This window comes from Callithrix jacchus, chromosome 18, assembly GCF_049354715.1.
Source record: "Callithrix jacchus isolate 240 chromosome 18, calJac240_pri, whole genome shotgun sequence".
Lineage (NCBI taxonomy): Eukaryota > Metazoa > Chordata > Mammalia > Primates > Cebidae > Callithrix > Callithrix jacchus.
In genome coordinates, this window is record NC_133519.1 from 35579816 (window position 1) to 35601258 (window position 21443).

At 38.0% G+C, this 21443-nt stretch overlaps 1 protein-coding gene and 1 long non-coding RNA gene across 9 annotated transcripts in view; one reads left to right on the forward strand and one right to left on the reverse strand.

Annotated features, from left to right (window-relative positions):
* Nucleotides 1-21443, reverse strand: part of POGK (pogo transposable element derived with KRAB domain) — a 339612-nt gene that overhangs the window by 218092 nt on the left and 100077 nt on the right. The window lies entirely within an intron of this gene.
* Nucleotides 1-21443, forward strand: part of LOC144580272 (uncharacterized) — a 222848-nt gene that overhangs the window by 139066 nt on the left and 62339 nt on the right. For 2 of the 6 annotated variants that reach the window (XR_013529571.1, XR_013529572.1), the window contains one exon: nucleotides 1-21443. This exon is cut by the window's right edge and continues 28030 nt beyond it. The exons of the other annotated variants lie outside the window; for them this stretch is intronic. This is a non-coding gene — a long non-coding RNA (uncharacterized LOC144580272). 6 annotated transcript variants of the gene reach the window in all.

Sequence of the window (21443 nt, forward strand, 5' to 3'; positions counted from 1 at the left end):
GCTACTATAAGGCGAATGATCGTTAATGAGAACTTTCTCAAAGAAAAGGAAGGAGACCTAGGGTTCTATGCAAGCAGGTCACTAAGGGAGCTGTCTGTGAGTCCTACAGACGTCGTGAGAAAGGATGGAGGTGAGTTTGTCTTGGAATATACAAGGGCAGGGTGGTCCTCTGTAGTTAGCCTCCTGGGACACAAAGGAGTGGTGTGGCAGATTTCATAATTGTCGCAACTTTCAGGAAGCACAAGACTCAGAAAAAGTTCAATATTGTCAGTCCACCTTTTGTTCAAGGCAAATGTCACTCATTGTTGAACAACTCCGAGGTGATCATAAATCTCCTGAGAGGGTGGAGCAGGATCCAAGAAAGGGTCACCAGAGGACTTTGTTATTGTTGTTTCTGTAAACCACCTGAACCGTCTGTGGAGAGTCAGTGGCAAAGATCAGCGTTTTAGGGACTGAAGACCAGGCTTCTTGAAAGGGGAATGCCCAAAATGAAAAAGGGAAGCATTAATATGAAAACTGGTATTGAAGGAAAGAGGTGGGAGTGAATCTGAAGGTTAACAAGTCCAATGAGTCAAGACGTTTGTGGAGGAAGCTCTTTCAGTTATCGAGCATCACTCTTTGAGTTTCTTCAAGCTCCAAAGCTTGAAATGTTGATGCTCTTGGTGACATCATCCATTGTCTTGGTTCCCTCTTATAAAAGGATATGTATGGCCTAAGCATGTCACTGGATTTCCTTGTTTGTCTAGATATAATTTGTTTAGAGAGAACTCTGGCTTATGCATGGTCTGCTGAAGTGGTGAGTCCTTAGAGGTTTGCACCAAACTGTCAGGCTTCAGCTTGTAAGATTTCTTCAGATCCTAGGGAAAAGAGCCAGCTGCAGGGTAACCTAAAGTAATGATAGAGATCTGGTCAGTCAGGGTTTTAGTTCCCAGTGATGCTGAGCCAGGTGGGAGGGAGAAAAATTGAAATAGTTCGAAGGATTGTAGCCAGATCTTGAAGAAAACTGAAAGGATTAAAAATTTGGTTAAAAAAATGGATAATATGGTCCAGGTGACAGATAAGTTCAGTTTTGTCCAGGAGTTAAAGAAAACCAGTTAAATATCTACCAGACAAGACAGACAGAGTTGGCACATCTATTATTTACTTGCAATTTTAAAAGGTGAAAGATCCCATGAGAGATCCTACAAGAATAATGCAACTACAAAAAGAATTTGTGTCTGTGTAAACAAGATAAAAGTCAATCCAAAAAAAGCTGAGACAAAATATCTATAAATATAACAATTAACCCCATTTTCAAAGAAAAGTAGATATTATAGCTAATTTATAAAAATGGATGAACATCATCTTTACCAAAACAACTTTAGATTTAACACACCGTAATCCTTAGATATAATACACCATGAAGATATCAAGTATATAGTTTAAAGAAATACCAGGAATATATCAGAAGTAATCCAGTGAAGAGATTCTGCAACCCTACAATAGGTCTTAAACATTTATGTATCAAATAAAACTCCACAGTTTTATTAAATGATGTTAATAAAACTTCATAGATTAAAAAAAATCCACTTGAGAACCATGAGCCTAAAAGATGTTAGATTCAATTTAAAGAAGTAAATTGCAGTTCAGTTCACATCTTTAAAAATAATTGAATTGTGACTATACTGTTGTTTTTTGGTATCAGACAAAGCAGTAACAGGACTATATCATAGATAGCAAGAGAACTGACAAATATCCAAGAGCTTCCCTTACAGCATATGATTCTGAAATATTTGTATTAATAATGTTATCTACACAGATTTATCATAGAAAAGGTTAAGCATCTGCATCTCTTCTGATTTGGCAATGTTTTGAAATTCATCAAGGGTAACATATCGCATACACCTCATTATTTCTAGTTTCTCCCTTTTTACAAGGTGAAAGAACAAATTCTTTGTGATTTTCTAGGATCCCCCTAGGAAATCTCAAAAACACCTTTAGGTGCAAAAGACATCACTCAGGAATCAATTTTGTAAATGCAAAAATCAAAAGCTGTTAGGAGATTTGAACACCTAAGATAGGAATTGGATCGTGGGTGTCTGAGAGGTAATATTTTACTTCTCATTTCAAAGTGACAGTAAAACATTTAAAAATAAGCCTAAAAGGTAACATGATTGTAAAGAGTCGTAGTTCTGTTTTAAATGAGAAGCCTTTGTTTTCTCAAATCATCAAGGATATAGAAAAAAATGAACATAAACCCATAAAAGCTTATTCTGTTAAGACATAGAATCTTTGCTATTTAGGCAGATTATACAGATGGTAAAGAATAACATTTTATAACCTTACATTATGAGCAGACCAATGATCCAAGGAAATTTTGTCACTTTAACAAAGATTAAAAATAAATTTTTGCTTTCAATCAGCACAATATTGAATAACTGAAGCTTTTTCTGAAATCTTCTAAATAAACCCATCAAACCTTAGCTAGCTGTGACAACAGTAGATGCAATGTTTTTCCATGTACCTTCCATAAGTATTTTTATCCTTTCAGGATTGTCCTACTCTTCCCTCTTTCTCACTCTGCAACAAGTAGTCATTTTAGTTTGAGACAAAACTACTCTGTTTTCATTAACAAAAAACAAAGTCTGCCTACCTTGCATATATAGTTGTTCTTTTGCCACTATTGCTCCTAGTGGAATTTCATCCATATCAGTGACCTCTATTCCACAGAGAAAATTAGGAGGCAGGAAACTGTGAACTGTCGTCTGTCACATGCCAGCACTTTGCAGCATGTTAGCAGAGCTCACATTTTCTGTAACCATACACATCTCTTACAATGCACTGTCTCAAAAGTGAAAACACTCATTAACACACCCAAACTACATAGCCTCTCTGTAGCACAGACAAATTAGAGGCCGGGCGCGGTGGCTCAAGCCTGTAATCCCAGCACTTTGGGAGGCCGAGGCGGGTGAATCACGAGGTCAAGAGATTGAGACCATCCTGTTCAACATGGTGAAACCCTGTCTCTACTAAAAATACAATTTGCTGGGCATGGTGGCGCGTGCCTGTAATCCCAGCTACCAGGAGGCTGAGGCAGGAGAATTGCCTGAACCCAGGAGGCGGAGGTTGCGGTGAGCCAAGATGGCGCCATTGCACTCCAGCCTGCGTAACAAGCGTGAAACTCCGTCTCAAAAAAAAAAAAAAAAAAAAATAGAAAAATTAGATGCAAACATATATAAACTTAAAATTATGGTTAATAATTAATATTTCAGTACTCAGTCTTACTCAGAAATGATGTCTAACTCAATTTAGCAGAAGTCCAAGATTTTAATTTACCTAAAGATACTGGGAATTATTTTCAAGATCACATACTGAAAAACATAATTACCATTGAAATAAAGTCTTCAGAATAAGGATTCTATTTGGTTAAATACAAACTTATATTTTTCATAATCTTAAACATTAAGTAGAAGTAATCCTAACTTATTTGATCAGTGAACCTATAATAAGTTTAGAGAGACTACCCCCAAGTAGAATGAAAATGTGTGCTTCTTTATACTTAATGCTATAACTCAGAGAAAATAGAGCTGTTTTTATTGAACCAAAATTATTAGACCAATTTTATTTGCCAGATATTTACCTGAATTATGTGAACTTGAACTCTCAGAACGTTTCTGAGCTAGTTAACGTAACAATACCTCTTTTTTCCACAGTGAAACTATTTAAGCTTTAGGGTCCTCAATTTCTGGATATTTTAGGAATATTAAATTTATGTAATCACTTATTTACCTCTAAGTCAATGAGAATAGAATTTATTTAAGAATTTTATAATCTAATTTGGTAATACCATCCAGATCTAGGAAAACATCACACATTCACACAATGAGAGGTAAAGGCCTTTCCAAATAAGGCATATAAACCTAAACACAACACACACATACACACACACACACACAGAAAACTAATAGCTTCAAAGCTAAAATGTTAGTCATAGGTCAAACACAAATGCAGAAATGCAAAACTCACCAATTTATATCAAAGACCTGTTCTCCTCCCAGTGGATACAAGTTTTTAATTGATTTGAATTAAAAACGGAAAAAAATAAGACAAACAGAAAAGATTAACAAACCATATCCTTTGTCATCTTTTATCCAACAGAGAAAAGTTGTGTTTACATTACATATATGTATTACATTTACATTAATCTGTTTACAGAGAACACTGATTTGTCAGACCATAAAGCCAAGAGAAGCCGGTACCAGAAATTAAGTACTTGAAAAGAATCAAAGTCAAATATTTACTGTGCTACTGAAAGACAGAAGTCCAGAGCACAGGACCAGGAGTTGGGCCCACCATTGGGTCCCCAAGTCATAAGTAAGGAGGTAATAAACAGGGCTCCAAGAAGCCTCACTATCTAGCTGGAGTAAATGAGGATTCAAAGGTGAAGTCCAATCCTATTTGATTCATCACGAAAGTTATAAAACATAAAAAGCACAAGACAATTAAGGACATTATATTATTCAGGTTATTCCAATAGAGAGAATGTTCATTAATGAGTAATGCTTCAAAGAAAAGGAAGAGGACTTGAAATTTTATATAGGCAAGTAATCGAGGGATTATCACAAGTCTTATGAAAGTCTTGAGAAAACTGGTCTTATTTCAGAGTATATTATGAAAGAGCAGTGTGGTTCTTTGTGGTTGGTCAATCCCAAGACACAGAAAGATGGGAGGATTTTTTTAACCACACTGTCAAAAGCTATGTTCTTTGAAAGGTTCAATCCTTTCCTTCATTCCTTTGGCCTTTCTGGACCTAGTTGGGGAGCTAGGCAAATAGAAGCGGCTTGGTAAGTGCTTTCTTGGGTCGACTACGATGATGGAGGCATTACCTAGCATGGAGGACTGTGGGAGGAAGCAAAGGCTCACTGTGCCCCAGAGACAGAGGTCTCAGGTCAGGCTCTGAATGTCAACAGTGAATAAATCCTTAGTTAATACTTTTCAAGGGTTCAAATTTACCTATGCCACTGGGAAAGTTAAATAACTTTACAGAGACTCATGGGTTTTTAAAATTTCTAAAATGGAAATATAAAAACATACTTCATAGACTTCTCTGAGCCTTCAAAGATATTATAACAAAAAAATGCCTGCCATATATTTGGCTCTCAGTAAAGCTTTTCTTCCCTTCTCTTTCTTTACGACTTAGGTACCATCTTACTGTACTAGAATCATTCACAGTCAATTGCAAGCTCTGTCTGAGCAGGGAGCATGTAGAATTTACCTTTGAATCAGCTTTTCACAGTGGGCACAGTAAATACCCTGTGAATGCTAATTTCTGTGTATATAGGCAGAGGCTGAGCTGCTACAATAAAGAGCCCCTAAAATAAAGTGACTTACAAAAACAGAAGTTAATTTATTTTTCATGAATTAATCTAGAGAGTAGCTATCCAGGATGATGGAATAGCTCCACTCCATGTGACCATTCAGGGATGCAGTTCTTGTTATCTTGTGGCTTTGCCTTAGGGGGTTAGCAAACAATATCCAATGAGCAGACTACCTGTTGTAGTAAATAAATTTTTATGTAAACACAACCATGCTCTTTTGTTTATATATGGCCCAAGGATGCTTTTGTGCCAAAATGACAAAGTTAACTAATTTCTACAGAGACCATATGGCACACAAGCATAAAGTGTTTACTATTTTACTACTCACTAACAGTTGACCCCTATTCTAAGGCAGTATCCCCATCTGCCTGGTTGAAGTTGGGTGGTTGCAAGGTCTATGCTCTTAGAATGGGTAGAGGATAGATGTTCAGAACAAGTGGCCTTTATTTACATTAAGCATGATCAGACTTTGCATGTATCATTTCCACTCTCATCTTCTTGGCCTGATATTTGCCACATGGCTATACTCAGCTGCAAGGAAAGTTGAGAAGAGTAGTCCCTGGCTAGACAGTCATTTGCTCAGCATAAACCCAAATAGTTTAGTTATAGAAAGAAAGAAGGACTGCAACCACATATCCTACAAAGGACCAGTATACAGAACATATAAAGAGCTCTTGAAACTCAAGAAATCATTTTTCATTGTCTCCAAAATGAGTAATCTAATTAGAAAATGGGCAAAAGACATAAACAGATATTTCACTGAAAAGGCCATACAGATGGCAAATAAGCACATGAAAAATTTTCCCCCTCATTCTCCATTAAGAAAATGAAAATTAAAACCATGAGGAGTTATCATTGCATATTTATCTAAATGACTAAAACAAGAAATAGCAGAAATACCAAATGCTGGCAAGGATATAGAGAAATTGGACCACTCATACATTACTGGTAGAAATATAGTAAATCTACTCTGGAAAACAAGTTGTCAGTTTCTTGTAAAACTAAACATAATAACTATCATAAACAACTATACATAAACATGCAACAATCATACAATCTAGAAGTTGCACGTGTGGGCATTTGTCCCAAAGAAATGAATACTTATGTGCCTCAAAACGCTACACACAAATGTTTCTAGCTTCAAACTAGAAACAACTGGATTTCTCCAATGAGTGAATCTTTAAACAAACTGTGGTACATCCATACTGCAGAATACTGTTCAACAATGAAAAAAAGAATTATTGCCGGGCACGGTGGCTTACAGCTGTAATTCCAGCACTTTGGGAGGCCGAAGTGGGTGGATCACAAGGTCAGGAGTTTGAGATCAGCCTGACCAACATAGTGAAACCCTGTCTTTACTAAAAATACAAAAATTAGCTGGGCATGGTGGCGTGTCCCTGTAGTCCCAGCTACTCGAGAGGCTGCGGCAGAACAATCGCTTGAACCTGGGAGATGGAGGTTGTGGTGAGCCAAGATCGTGCCACTGCACTCCAGCCTGGGCAACAGAGTGAGACTCTGTCTCAAAAAAAGAAGAAGAAGAAGAATTATTAATACATGCCACAACTTAGACGAATCTCATGAGAATTGTGCTGAGTAAAAAAAAAGAATCCCAAAAGGTTATATTTTGCATAATTCCATTTAACATAACACCTTGAAATGCCAAAATTAAAGAAATGGAAAATAGATTAGTGCTTTCCAGGGATTCGGGAGACAGTGGGGAGGTAGATGTGGTTATAAAAGGGCAACTTGAGGGTTTCTTGTGATGATGGAATTTTTCTATACCTAAATATAAGCACAGTGCAGGTAAACCTTGAGGAATCTGTAAAAAGAAAAGGAAGAAGGAGGGGATGGATGCTGGGGGAGAACTCACAGTGTCAACCGCAAGTGTGTTATTGTTCTGGTGCCGAGATAAGAAAGGACTATTCTATCACCCTGACTTCCTTTTTGCTCAGCTCTTCTTCTGAAATTTGCTAGGCAGCAGAGAATACTAGCACGTGACAGCAAGTATCTCCCCTTCCCAACCTCCTAAAAAAAGGAGAAAAGATGAGAACAGCAGCTGTTTCTTTGTTAGTAAAATAAGGAATTTTTATTATCCCATAAGAATTCCCCCATGGAAAAGATTAGAGAATTAGAAATAACAGCCCCCCCCCCCCGGCTCATTACCAGGTAACAAAATAATAAGCTGAACATTTGAGGGCTTTATTGGAGCAAATAACAATGAAGTTGTTTTCCTTTTTGTAAAACTGGGGTACATGAATCATTTAAATTGCAAGAGGGATTCTTGGAAGTGGCAAACAAACTCTTTTAATCATCTGAGCTTTCCAAGGCAACAAGAATCACATAATAACATGTGGTACAGAAGGAATTACAATCTGGTTGACCAGGCTGAAAAGTACCTTGTGTTCTTGGAATGTGGGCTAGTACCAGTTTGCCCCAGGGTAGCCTTTACTGCCCAGAAATGGTCATTAAACTATCCATTTGTTGTCATGTGCATTAATGCAGATTATTTTCTCTTTTATGCCAATTTGAAGTTTCTTGTCCTAGGCTCCCTATAGTGGGTATCAAGGGTCTTGACTGAGCTGAGCATAGGTGCTAAGTCCTTTCCAGAAGCCTGAACACAGATGCTGAAAGAGGGCTGGAGGTAGCAGAGATAGGCGCTGCAGGCTCTTGAATTGCACTTTCCTCTGCTTCATGGTTTTTTCCCATGCCAAAGCACCATCCGCTATGTACCATACCTCTGATGTTCCAGAGAGATGCTTCAAATTAGAGAATTCTCCTCTCTCTTTAATGAGGGTGGATTTATCCTTGAATGGACCTGGGAAGAGAACTCCAACTCCAGGGCCCAAACAAGGAATGTTGGTTTTTTTTAAGACCCACTTTATCATGCATTCCACAAATATTTATCAAATATCAACTATGTGTCAGGCAGGCTTCATGAGGATGGGATTAGGCTGGGATTAAATAAATCCCAAAGTGACCCTGACAGCTAACATCACAGGTTCTCTGACCTTCATGTCACCGGGACCTGTGAGAGCCTGAGGGTAGCTGATCACAACTGTGGGCAGCCTGAGCAAGTTTGAGCCTTGTATGGGCTCTGCATCCCTTATTACCATGTTGTTTTGTTTTAGAGGGATTCACTTAGAAGAAAATACTGCTATGCATCATTTGTATAACCAACTATTATTTGTGTAAGTCAGTGGTTCGAAGTTTATTGTACCTCAGAATCACCTGGAGGGATATTTAAAACACAATTTGTGTTTCAGGAGCTCCGGGAAAGGGCCCGAGAATTCACATTTCTAACAAGTTCCCATCTGCTGCTGTTGTTTGGGGACCATGCTTTGCAAACCAGTTAGAACCATCTTCCCAAGAGTTTCTCCTACTCTTTACTTCACTCTTAGCCATATATGACCCAATGTTTGGTGAGGTAGAACTTGATTTTTTCCTAAACTAGCAACTTAGCATTGCTTCTCTGTGTAGGTGGAGCCAGCATGTCCTTTTGACACAGAACTATATTAGAGAAAAATCTCTTCTGGAATCATCCCTGCCTGTTATGTAACTCTAAAACCAGGAGGAAGCAAGGAAAATGTCTTTGGGGCTTGATATTGCTCCCAGGTCCTCTTGGTGTGCAAAGCTCTGGGTGGGAATGAATTGGAGTAAAGCATGGGGGTCTATTGGTGGGAAGGGATCCTCCATGTAACTCCCACTTATGAGTAGTTTTCAATTGCTGCAGAACAAATTACCCAACATTTAGCTTAAAACAACTCCCATTGATTATCTCATGGTTTCTGTAGGTTCAGCAGTCCAGACATGACTGAGCTAGGTTCTCCGCGCAGGAGCTGAAATCAAGTTATTGACCAGGCTGCATTCCTTTCTGGGGTTCCAATTCCTATATGGTTGTTCACAGAATTCAGTTTCTTGAGGTTGGAGGACTGATATCCCCATTCTCTTGTTAAATCTCTAATTCTCTTGCTAAATCTCTGCTCTCAGCTTCTGGTAGCCACCTGCAGTTTCATTCATATCCCTGTCTTACCCCCAGGGCCTCTCATACTCAAATCTATTCTTCCTCCTTAAGGCAGCAGGGGACTATCTCTCTGACTTCTTTTCAAGTCTCCTCTGATGAAGTCAGGCCCCTTCAAGGATCTTTCCCTTTTGATTAACTTAGTCAACTGATTTGTAACCTGCTCATGGAAGTGTGCTATCCCATCATATTTACAGAGTACAGCCACCCTCAAGAGGAAGGGATGCTAAGGGAATTGACCTGGGTGAGGGTGGGGTGGACAGTCATTGGGAAAATGAGACTTGAAGGCCATCTTAGAGCCCTGATTAGGATACCACCCTTTTCCCTGAGATTGAACATTACTAGATCACATTAGAGTGATCTGGTCAAGGCCAAACTAATCAGCAAGAATGTCAAGGGAACCAAAAGGCACTCTCATATAGAGAAGGGGTTGGAAATGGTGACCTGGGCTCACATGAAGGTTTAAAGTCTCCTAAGATGGGGATCTTCTGACTCAGCAACTGGCTAAGTACTTGGGAACAATGACCAAGCAAAGCACAGTAGTGAGACTGGAGATGTGAGCAGAGCACAGATGTTGGAGGGTCATGTGGAATATACTGAAGATAACTGGGAGTCATTCATGACTAGCCAGGCAGTGATATGGTCAGGCTTGTGTTTTAGATGATCACTTTGGCCGCAGTGTGAGGAATCACAGCAAAACTGGAAGATTTTGAAGTCTTTAGTAAACATTCAGATGAGGTGGCCTAAACCAGGACACAGAAATGAGGATGGGAGTTAAGAACACTCAGCATGGTTTGGTATTCCCCCAACAGGAAGAGCCCTATTGGATAGCTGACGAATGCCAGTGTCTCTGCCCTTATTAAGGCCTTATGATCTTCCACTTGACTTTATCAACAGCCCACTCCATTCCATTTATAATAAGTTCTGTTGTGAATAAAACCAGATTCAAACCTCCAGGTCTGACATTGAAGGTTCTTTGTACCCTGGCCTTGCCACTTTCACCAGCTTCAACTTCTGCACAAAGTCACTATGGGGTTACTTTGAATATCTTACCAGTCTCTGAACAGGTAAAATCATATCTTCTCAGCTTAGAAAATTGCAGGCCAGGCATGGTAGCTCACGCCTGTAATCCTAGTACTTTGGGAGAGTGAGGCAGGAGGATCATGAGATTAGGAGATTGAGACCAGCCTGACCAACATAGTGAAATCCTGTCTCTATTAAAATTGCAAAAACTAGCCAGGCATGGTGGCGTGCACCTGTAATCCCAGCTACTCAGGAGGCTGAGGCAGGAGAATGACTTGAACCCGGGAAGCAGAGGTTGCAGTGAGTTGGGATCACACCACTGCACACCCCAGCCTGGACGGCAGAGTGAGACTCCATTTCAAAAAAAAGAAAAGAAAAGAAAAGAAAGAAAGAAAACAAAATAAAATTGCCAGAAAAACTCCTACTCATCCCCCAAGACACAGCCCAAATGCCCTGTCTTCATTCTATAACTCTGTGGTAGGCTGGATGATGCCCCCTAAAGATATCCAGGTGCTCATTTTTAGTACCTGTGAATGTCACCTTTATGCTAAAAAGAGACTTTGCAGATGTGATTTGAGTTGAGGATCTTGAGATGGGAAGATTATCCTAGATCAGACGGGCCTTAAATATAATCAAAGACTTCTTATAAGAGGGAACAGAGGGATAATTGACCATGGAAGAAGTGGGAGTATGATGACATAAGCAAGAGACTGGAGGGATGCAAGGAAGGGGTCATGAGCCACGGAAGACATGTAGTCTTCCGGAGGCTAAAACAGGCAAAGAAACAGATTGTCCTCTAGTGCCTCCAGAAGGAACCAGCCTGCCGGCACTTAGACTTCAACCTAGAGAAACTAAATCTCAGAGCTTGGCTTCCAGAACTGTAAGAAAACAAATTTGTGCTCTTTTAAGCCATTATGCAAAAATTTATTACAGCAACAATGGAAAACTAATATGAACTCCTTCAGTAGTCACTCTCAAAACCTTTTCTTTATGCTTCTAATGAAGTACTACTGTGGGGTCTAATTATTGGTTTACAAGTCTGTCTTTCCCACTGGACTGTGACTTCCTAAAGTGTAGGGATTGTGCCATTCATCCTTATATTCTCAGTGCTCTGCACAGTGCTTGGCATATAGTAGGTCTTCAGTAATTGTTTGAGAGAAGAAAGAGATGGAGATGGAAGGAACGAACCAAAGTAAGAAAAAGGTTCTGTGGGCCACCTTTCTATCATTTTGTACCCCTGTCATCCTCTGTTCATCCCTTTCTGTAAGGCTTTATGGCTTCTTTCTGATCTGGTGTATTAGTCTGCTTTGCGTTGTTATAAAGGAGTACCTGTGACTAGGTAGTTTATAAAGAAAAGAGGAGTATTTGGCTCATGGTTCTGCAGGCTGTACAAGCATGGCACCAGCATCTGCTCAGCTTCTGGTGAGGCCTCAGGAAGCTTTAACCCATGGCAGAAGCCACAGGGAGGGCAGGCATGTCACATGGTGAAAGAGGGACCAAGATTTTAAACAACCAGCATGAACTCACAGAGTAAGAACTCACTACTGCAGGTACGGCTCCAAGCCATTCATGAGGGATCCACCTAACACATCCTGCTAGGCCCACCTCCAACACTGGGGATCACATTTGAACATGAGATTTGGAGGGGACAAACATTGAAACCACATCACATGGCTATTCAACCATCCCATACATCCAGACTAGGGTATTAGGAACTGAAGATGGGTAAGAGGAAATCGGGCCAAAACTCACTCTTCAAGGAAACTTATGACAGAGTTAATTACCAAATGTCCCCTGGGGAACAAAATTATCCCCAGTTGAGAATCACTGTTCTTGAGGGACACTTCCTTCAGGCTATAGGAATTCTGTACCACAATAGAACCTCTGTGAAAACTCACTTTCACATAGTTGCTACATGTGATTCCCCCAGCATGGTTTCTTCTCATAGAATTTGATAGTCCAATTTTCATTTCCCAGGTTCAGTGCAGCCTGGTCATTTAACCAAACCACTGCTTCCAAAGAATTACTTAAAAAGGGTTTGCTGCAGTGAAATCCAGGCTTAGAGCCACGCCCTTAGCTGCACTGGAATATTTCCTAAGTCTTCATCAGCAGCACATGGACAAAACACTTCTCAGGGTAGGCCCCCTCTGGCTTGGTCAAGTGCATCTACTGCTTGCTGAGTCTCCTTGATTTGTCTCTTAGAAGCTGACCTCCTCTGCCACATTCTTAAGACAACTCACTGCAGGCACAGATTCCAGTGTTTTTTTCCTGAGCTGAATCTGACTAGAGCAGGATTCACAATGACCAATGCAGACGAATCTTCCGTACTGTACCCCCCGTTGGAGATGGTGGTGGGAGGTCTCACACTGTTGTGTGCTCAAGCATAAGCATTATCTGTGTAACATAAGTTGATACTGAGGCATGGGAAGGCATTCTTTTGGCACCGGCTTTCTCTAAGGTGAAACAGGTCCAGATGAGGTCAATTATGCAATTAAATGTGGAAGGAATCCCTGGGTATTTTTTTAGGATGGGTCTGCAGGTGGGAAGTGATGAGCTCTGCAAAAAGATGCTAAATGAAAACTAGAGTGTGTAACCAAATGGAATTAGATAGTCTCCTGGACCAACAGAAAGCTGTGGTCAGCTGAGCAGTAGCCAAAGACATCAGGAAATGGAATATCAGTCTAAGAATTTAGAAGCCAAAAATAGAGGGTGCGAGCTGAGGATGCCTCAGCTGTTTTGCAGTCAGAAGTGATTTTAAAGCAAAATCTGAAAGTTAAAAACTATCCTCAAAAGCACATAGTTTTCCATTCTCCAAACTACTCAGCAGACCGACATCATTATATTTCTCTAATATCCTTCCTTTTAGCTTCCTTTAAGCATTAACATATTCTGCAACTGTTAATGGGTGCTTTTTAACTGAACCATGATGCAAACATAAAAGATTATTTAGTAATAAAGAAACTGAGGCTCAGGCTCATTTGCAGACCAAGGCACAAAGCCAGGACTCAGCTCTAACTCTGGCCTGATGGCTCTAAGTCCATTTTTCCTTTCTGCCCAAATTAATGAGAATTACACATATTCCTGTGGCTACATTTTGGCTCTCCTTTTCAAATTATGCCATCCTAAATCATTTTACTGGAGCCGTTAGTAATGAAATGAGCATATTTCATTTTTCATTCTTTTCCTTTCCCTGAGGAGAAGCAAATGTCATGGGTTCAAAACGAATTAGATAAGAGTTCACTGATCAAGAGCTGGATTTCCCCAGAAGGCCCACCAATTTACAACAGCGGGTCAAAACACCTAAGCTTTAATTTAAAGAGCTTCAAGGTAAGCACCAGCACAAATCTGGTCAAATGAAGCACTGGTGGGCAAAGTTCCATATGAATAGGGACATCTGGCTTTGCATGAGTAGGGACAGCTGGCTCTGTGTAAGTAGGAACAGCCAGCACTCTGGAAGGAGAATGGCTACCTTGGGGAAGTGAAATATGAGTTTGATCCCAGTTTTGCCCACTTCCAAGCCATGGAACTTTTCTCAGTCAATATTTTTTTTACTCTTTGAAACCGAGCTAACAATATTTACTTCACAGAGTTGTGATGAGGATTACACCAAAAATAATAGGGACATTGGATTTCTGATCTGGCATGTAAGGGGCTTAGGAATCATCACTCCATCCTAACAGCAAGTAAAAGGCTTACTACACTAAAAAACAACTCTTATTAGATTAATTAAAGAAGTAATGTCACAAGGCAAACCACTGTCCCCCAAATTGGAGAGACAGGCAAATATAGAAAATCACAAAACAGAGCAAAAACCCGCAAAGAGAAACCTCTCTGGAAACCACTGCCAGGGAGGGGAAACCAGAACTTTAACTGACAAATTGATGGAGGCCCAGTGTAGACACATCTGAGAAATAAAAACTCCAGAGGTAGGTGGGGACCATTCACAGTGGGATCCTGACACTTTTGTGAGTTTCTCTAAGAGTTTTACTGGGTTCTCACTGTGAAGATCATTGGGAAAAATTCCTTCATGCTGCTGGTAGGGAAAGAAGGAAAGCAGCCATTTTGAAATATGCCAGAGCATTCTGTTCTTAATGAAGCCTGCCCTCAAAACATACTATTTACCACAGCCTAACCTATTAAGGTTTAATTAGAAGTCAACTGATCTGGGGGAAGGGAAATACGTAACTCCAGCCCATTGTAGCCATTCTTTCCCACAAAAGAACAGGGAAAATCTGAGAAGCATTTGTGAAATTCACAGTCCAGGGGTCTGGACTCACTAAAAGACTGAGACCTAATCATAAGACTATAAAATGCTTCTGTTCCCTCACACCTTGCCACTACATTACCAAAGACCTATTTACTCAGTTTCTCTTACCCTATACATCATAACCAGCTATCAAAAAATTACAAGGTATACTAAAAGGCAAAAACACAATTTAAAGAGACTAAACAAGTATCAGAACCAGAGTCAGACATGGCAGGAATGTTGGAATTATCATAAGAGGAATATTTTTAAAATTTGTGATAAGTATGCCAAGGTTCACATGAAAAAAGTACAATTCATGAATAGATGGATAATGTAAGCAGAGAGACAGAAATTCTAAGAAAGAATTTTAAAAGAAATGCTACCGATCACTGCAACAGAAATGAAGAATGCCTTTTGTGTGTTTCTTACTAGACTGGAAACAACTGAGCAAAGAATCTCTCAGGTTGCAGACATACGAACAGAAACTTTCAAAACTGAAAGGCAAACAGAAAAAAGACTGATAATAGAATTGAATATCCAAGAACTATGAGATGACTATAAAATGTGTGTGTGTGTTTTTTTAAACATTTAATGGGAATGCCGGGAGAAGAAGAAAAAGAAAGAAACAGATGCAATATTTGAAGCAATAATGACAGGAAATTTCTTCAAATCAGTGTCAAACACCAAACCACAGACAGAAATCTCACAGAACACCAAGCAGGATAAATGTCAAAAAATTTAAAAAACAAACAAAAACCTTCACCTATACTACCATGTCTTCAGGAAAAAGAAAAAAAATTCTTGAAAGAAGCTAGAGAGAATATAATACCTTACCTATAGATAAGAATTATGCTGAACTTTCCATCAGCAACCAAGTGTGCAAGAGAATGAAGTAAAATACTTAGTGTTGAGAGAAAAATATCACCAACCTAGAACTTTATATCCTATGAAATTATCCTTCAAAAGTAGGGAAAAATAAAGACTTCCTTAGACAAAAACTGAGGAAATTTGTGGCCATTAGACCTGCCTTGCAAGAAATGTTAAAAAAGTTATTCAGAGAGAAGAAAAATGATAGAGGTCAGAAACTTGAATTTACATAAAGAAATGAAGAGTACTGTAGAAGGAATAGTGAAGGTGAAATAAAAACTTTTCTTTTTCTTATTAATTGATCTAACAGATAACAGTTTGATCAAAATAATAATTGCAACAATGAATTTGATAATTATAGCATAAGTATGAGTGAAATGAACAGCAATGCTAAAAGAATCAGCAATTTTTCATCATTGTAAGGTGCTTGCACAACTTGTGAAGCAATATAGTGTCATTTGAAAGTGAAATTTGATTTGTTGCAAACTGCAGGGAAACCACTAAAAAAATTTAAAAGGAAGTATGATTGATATGCTAAGAAAGGAGAAAAATCATACAAGTGCTCATATAAAATTATATAAAATGTTCAATTAAAGCCACAAAGTGCATAAAAATGGGTAAAAAATCAAAAGTAGGAAAAAATTTAAAGGACAACAGAAAATAGTTATGAATATGGTAAATATTAATCCAACTCTATCAATAATTATTTTATACACCAATTATTTAAGTACATCAATTAAAAGACAGAGATTGTCAGAGTGGATTTAAAAACTCAAGACAGGCCAGGCGCGGTGGCTCACGCCTGTAATCCCAGCACTTTGGGAGGCCGAGGCGGGTGAATCACGAGGTCGAAAGATCGAGACCATCCTGGTCAACATGGTGAAACCCCGTCTCTACTAAAAATACAAAACAATTAGCTGGGCACGGTGGCACATGCCTGTAATCCCAGCTACTCAGGAGGCTGAGGCAGGAGAATTGCCTGAACCCGGGAGGCGGAGGTTGCGGTGAGCAGAGATCGCGCCATTGCAGTCCAGCCTGGGTAACAAGAGCGAAACTCCATCTCAAAAAAAAAAAAAAAAAACTCAAGACATAACTATAAGTTACCTACAGGAAATCCACTATAAATATAATGACACATATAAATTAAAAGTAAAGTGATGGAGAAGAATATACTACATTAATAGTAATCAAAATAGAGATGGAATAGCTATAATTAACTTCAGTCAGAGGAGCTTCAGAGCAAGGAAAGTTAACAAGAATAGAGGTGCATTACGTAATGATAAAGAGGTTATTTCTCCAGGGAGACATAATAAACCTTCATGTATATGGACATAACAATAGAGCATCAAAATACATTAGGTAAAAACTGATAAAAATGCAAAGAGAAATAGATGAATCCACTATTATATCTGAAGACTTAAAAACCTTTCTATCAGAAATGGACAGGTTCAATAAACAGGAAATCAGTAAGAACACAGCTGAACTCAACAGTTCCATAAATTGGCTGGATATAATTGTCATCTATGGACTACTTTATCCAACAACAGTAGAGTACACACACTTATCAAGCTCACATGGAACATACATCAAGATGCACCACATTCTGGGCCATAAAACACACCTTAACAAATTTAAAAGAATTCACATTATACAATATACTCTCAAATTATCATGATCTGTGATTGAATTAAACTAGAAATCAGTAACAGAGGGATAGGTAGAAAATTCTAAAATGCTTGGAGACTAAGTAGCACACTTCTAAATATCACATGGGTCAAAGAAGAAATTTTCAAGAAAAATTTAAAAATATTTTGAACTAAATAAAAGTGAAAATACAACTTAAAAATTTGTAAGATGTAACAAAAACAGTACTTAAAGGGAAATACATAGCATTTAATGCATATATTAGAACAAAATAAAAATAAAAAATCAATAATCTGATGTTCCACCTCAATAAAGTAGAATAAGGGCGTAAATTAATTCCAAAGTAAACAGAAAAAGAAAAGATAAAAATTAAGGCAAAAGAATCAATGAAATTGAAAATAAGAAATCAATAGAAAAAAAAATCAATGAAACCAAAAGGTGGTTAGAAAAAAGGGGAAATGACACAAATTACTAATATCAGAAATGAAAGAGGAACCATCTTTACAGATCTAATAGACATTAAAATGATAATAAAGGAAATATAGGAACAATTCTATGCCCACAAATTTGATAACCTAGCCAATTTTGTAGAAGAAACAATCTGCCAAAATTCACACAAGAATACATTAAAAACCTAAATAGGTCTACAGCTATTAAAGAAACAATCAATAACTGATGACCTTTCAAAAAAGAAAGCACTAGGCCCAGATGGGTTCACTGGTGAATCCTGCCCAATATTTAAGGAAGAAAATACACTAATTCTCTACAGTATCTATCAGAAGATAGAAGCAGAAGGAATATTTCCTAACTCATTCTATGAGGCCAGAAAAGCCTAATACCAAAACCAAAGACAGTACAAGAAAAGAAAACTACAGACCAGTATCTTTCATGAAAATCAATACAAAAACTATCAACAGAATATTAGCAAATGGAATCCAACAATGAATAAAAAGAATTATGCACTGAAACCAGTGGGACTTACTCTAAGTTTGCAGGTCTGGTTCCATATTTGAAAGTCAATTAATGTATTTATCACAGGCTAAAGGAGAAAAATCACAAATCATATCAGTAGATGCAGAAAAAGCATTGACAAAATCCAACACCAATTCATGATAAAAGAAAATATGCTCAGCAAATTAGAAATAGAGGGAAATTTATTCAACTTGATAAAGAACATCAATAAAATATATACAGTTAACATAATATTTAATGGTGAAACTAGAAGCTTTCACACTAAGATCAGGAGGAAGGCAAGATGCTCCCTCTAAACACTTAACATCATACTGAAAGTCTTAGTAACGCAATAAGAAAGGAAAATAAATGGTATATATATTGGGATGGAAGAAATGAAACTATATTTGTTTGTAGACGACATGATTGTCTATGCAGAAAATCGTAAAGGATCAACAGCAATAACAAAAAATCTCCTGGAACCAATAAAAGATTATAGCAAGGTTGCAGGATACAAAGTTACTACACAAAATTCAGTCACTTTCCTATATGCCAGCAAATGGAAGTTGAAATTAGAAACACATTACCACTTACATTAGCATTCCCCCAAATAAAATACTTATGTATAATCTAAGATATATATTTATGTATATATCTAAAAATATATGTATAAGATTCATAACTGTGATAAAAGAAATCAAAGACCTACATACATGGAGAGAGATTCTATATTCATGGAGAGGAAGATTCAATATTGTTAAAGCATCAGTTCTTTCCCACTTGATCTACAGATTCAACACAATCCTAAACAAAATCTCAGCAAGTTATTTTGTGGATATCAACAATTATGTTCTAAACTTTATTTAGATATGCTAAAGACCCAGAATAGCCAATGCAATGTAGAAGAACAAAGACAGAGGACTGACACTACTGAACTCCAAAACTTACTACAAAGCTAGAGTAATCAAGACAGTGTGATATTGATACAAAAATAGACAAATATATCAATGAAACATAGTAGAAAAGCCAGAAATAAGTGCACATAAACATGGCCAACTGATGTTTGACAAAGGAGCAAAGGCAATACAATAGATATTTCAACAAATAGTGCTGGAACAATCAGACATCCAAATCTAAAAAAAGAATCTAGCCACCCTCATACCACTCAAAAAAATGTTTTCCCTGCATTTAACTCAAAATGGATCACAGACATAAATGTAAAATGCAAAACCATAAAACACTAACAAGATAGCATAGGAGAAAACCTAGATGACCCTAGATGTAGTGATGACTTTTTGGGTCCAACACCAAGGCACAGTCCATGAAAGAGATAATTGATAAGCTGGACTTCATTAAAATTAAAAACTTCTGCTTTGCAAAAGATATTCTCAAGAGAATGAGAAGACAAGCCACAGACTGAGAGAAAATATTTACAAGACATGTCAAAGTGCTGTTATCCAAAATATACAAAGAGCTCTTAAAACTCAACAATAAGAAAACCAACAACTTGATTTAAAAATAGGCAAAAGACCTGAATAGGCATCTTGCCAAAGAAGATATACAGGTGGCAAATTAGCATATCAAAAGATGCTCAAAATCATATGTAATTAGGAAATCATAAATTAAAGCAGCAGTGAGCTACCTCCTACTAGAATGACAAAATCTAAAACACCGACAATACCAAATGTTGTGAGGATATGGAGCAACAGAAACTTTCATTCAGTGCTGGTGGGAATGAAAAATGGTACAGCAACTTTGGAAAACAGTTTACCAGTTTCTTGCAAAATTAAACATACTTACCATATAATCTGACATTCATGATCATTGGTATTTTACCCAAAGAAATTAAAAACATGTTCACATAAAAACCTCCTCATAGATGTTTATATTAATTTATATTATTCATGATTGTCCAAACTTGTAACCAACCAAAATGTCATTCAGTAGGTGAATGGTTAAATAAACTATGGTGCATCCAAACAATGATACATTATTCAGAAAAATTTTTAAAAGCTATCAAGCCATGAAAAGACATAGAGAAAACATAAATGCATATTACTAAGTGAAAGAAGCTAATCTGGAAAGGCTATGTGCTGTATGATTCAAACAATATGACATGATAAAAAAGGCAGAAAGGATCAGCTGTTGTGAGGTGTTGAGGGGAGGGAAAAATGAGTAGGGGGAGCACAGATGATTTTTAGGGCAGTAAAGTAATTCTCCTTGATAATATAATGGCAGATGCATGCCATTATATACCTGTCAAATCCGTAGAATGTACAACACCAAAGTGAACTCTAACATAACCTATGTATTTTAGGTGATAATAATGGGTCAATGCAGGTTGATTATAGTAAAAAACATACTACTCTGGTGTGGGATATTGGAGTGGGGGAAGCTGTGTATATATGGGGACAAGGAGGGTTACAAGCTCTGGACCTTCCCATCAGTTTTGCTGTCAACCTAAAACTGCTCTAAAAATAGCCCTTAAAATAACAATATGAATATTAATAATAATAGCCAACATTCATGGAGGGGTGGCTTTATGCCAACCACTGTGCTCAGAAGTTTGATAATAATCACTGCCAGTATTTGATTAATTATTTACTAAGTGCCAGACTATACTCAGTACATTACACTTATCTCATTTATTCCTCCCCAAAATACTGAAAGGAAGGTCTTACTTCCCTCATTTCACAGAAGAAAAGCATACTTAAAGAGAGTAAGTGACTTGTCCAAGGTCACGATGGAGCCAGTGCACAATCACAAGTAGTTTCCTTCTTTTCTTCCATCTGCTGAAAGTCTAAGGCAGGTCTGCTTCCAGACTGTAGCTCCCAAACCAGCAGTTAAGGTAAAATTCCTTAAATCAAGCATAACTTGGGGAGTTCAAAAGGCCTCTAGTATGAATCCAGAACTATAAAGCCCTCGGGCAGAGCAAAGATAGTCAAACTACCTTTGTAAAAGATATCACTTCTCTGCCATGAGAAGAAATAAGCCTTCATAGAGGAATGGACTTCACTAATAAAAGGCAGACGTCTGAGAACACTTTCTGTTTCAATGCTTGATGCCAGCCACAGTCCCAAAAGATGATGAGAATAGAAACACTGCATTGGCGATCAGGTTGGTCTGCTTGGTGAGATTCCCAGATGTCATATTAAAACACACCAACATGATAATCACCTGGCCACAGTGGCCACGGTTGACTGGTTCTGCTGCTGGCTCATTCACAACAGTGTCAGACACAGCTTTTCCCTGAAAATTCTCTCCACAAGCCCAGTGGTTCCCCAAGACCCATTCGATCAACTACTTAGTCAATTACTCCAGTGATGTTTTAAATGCC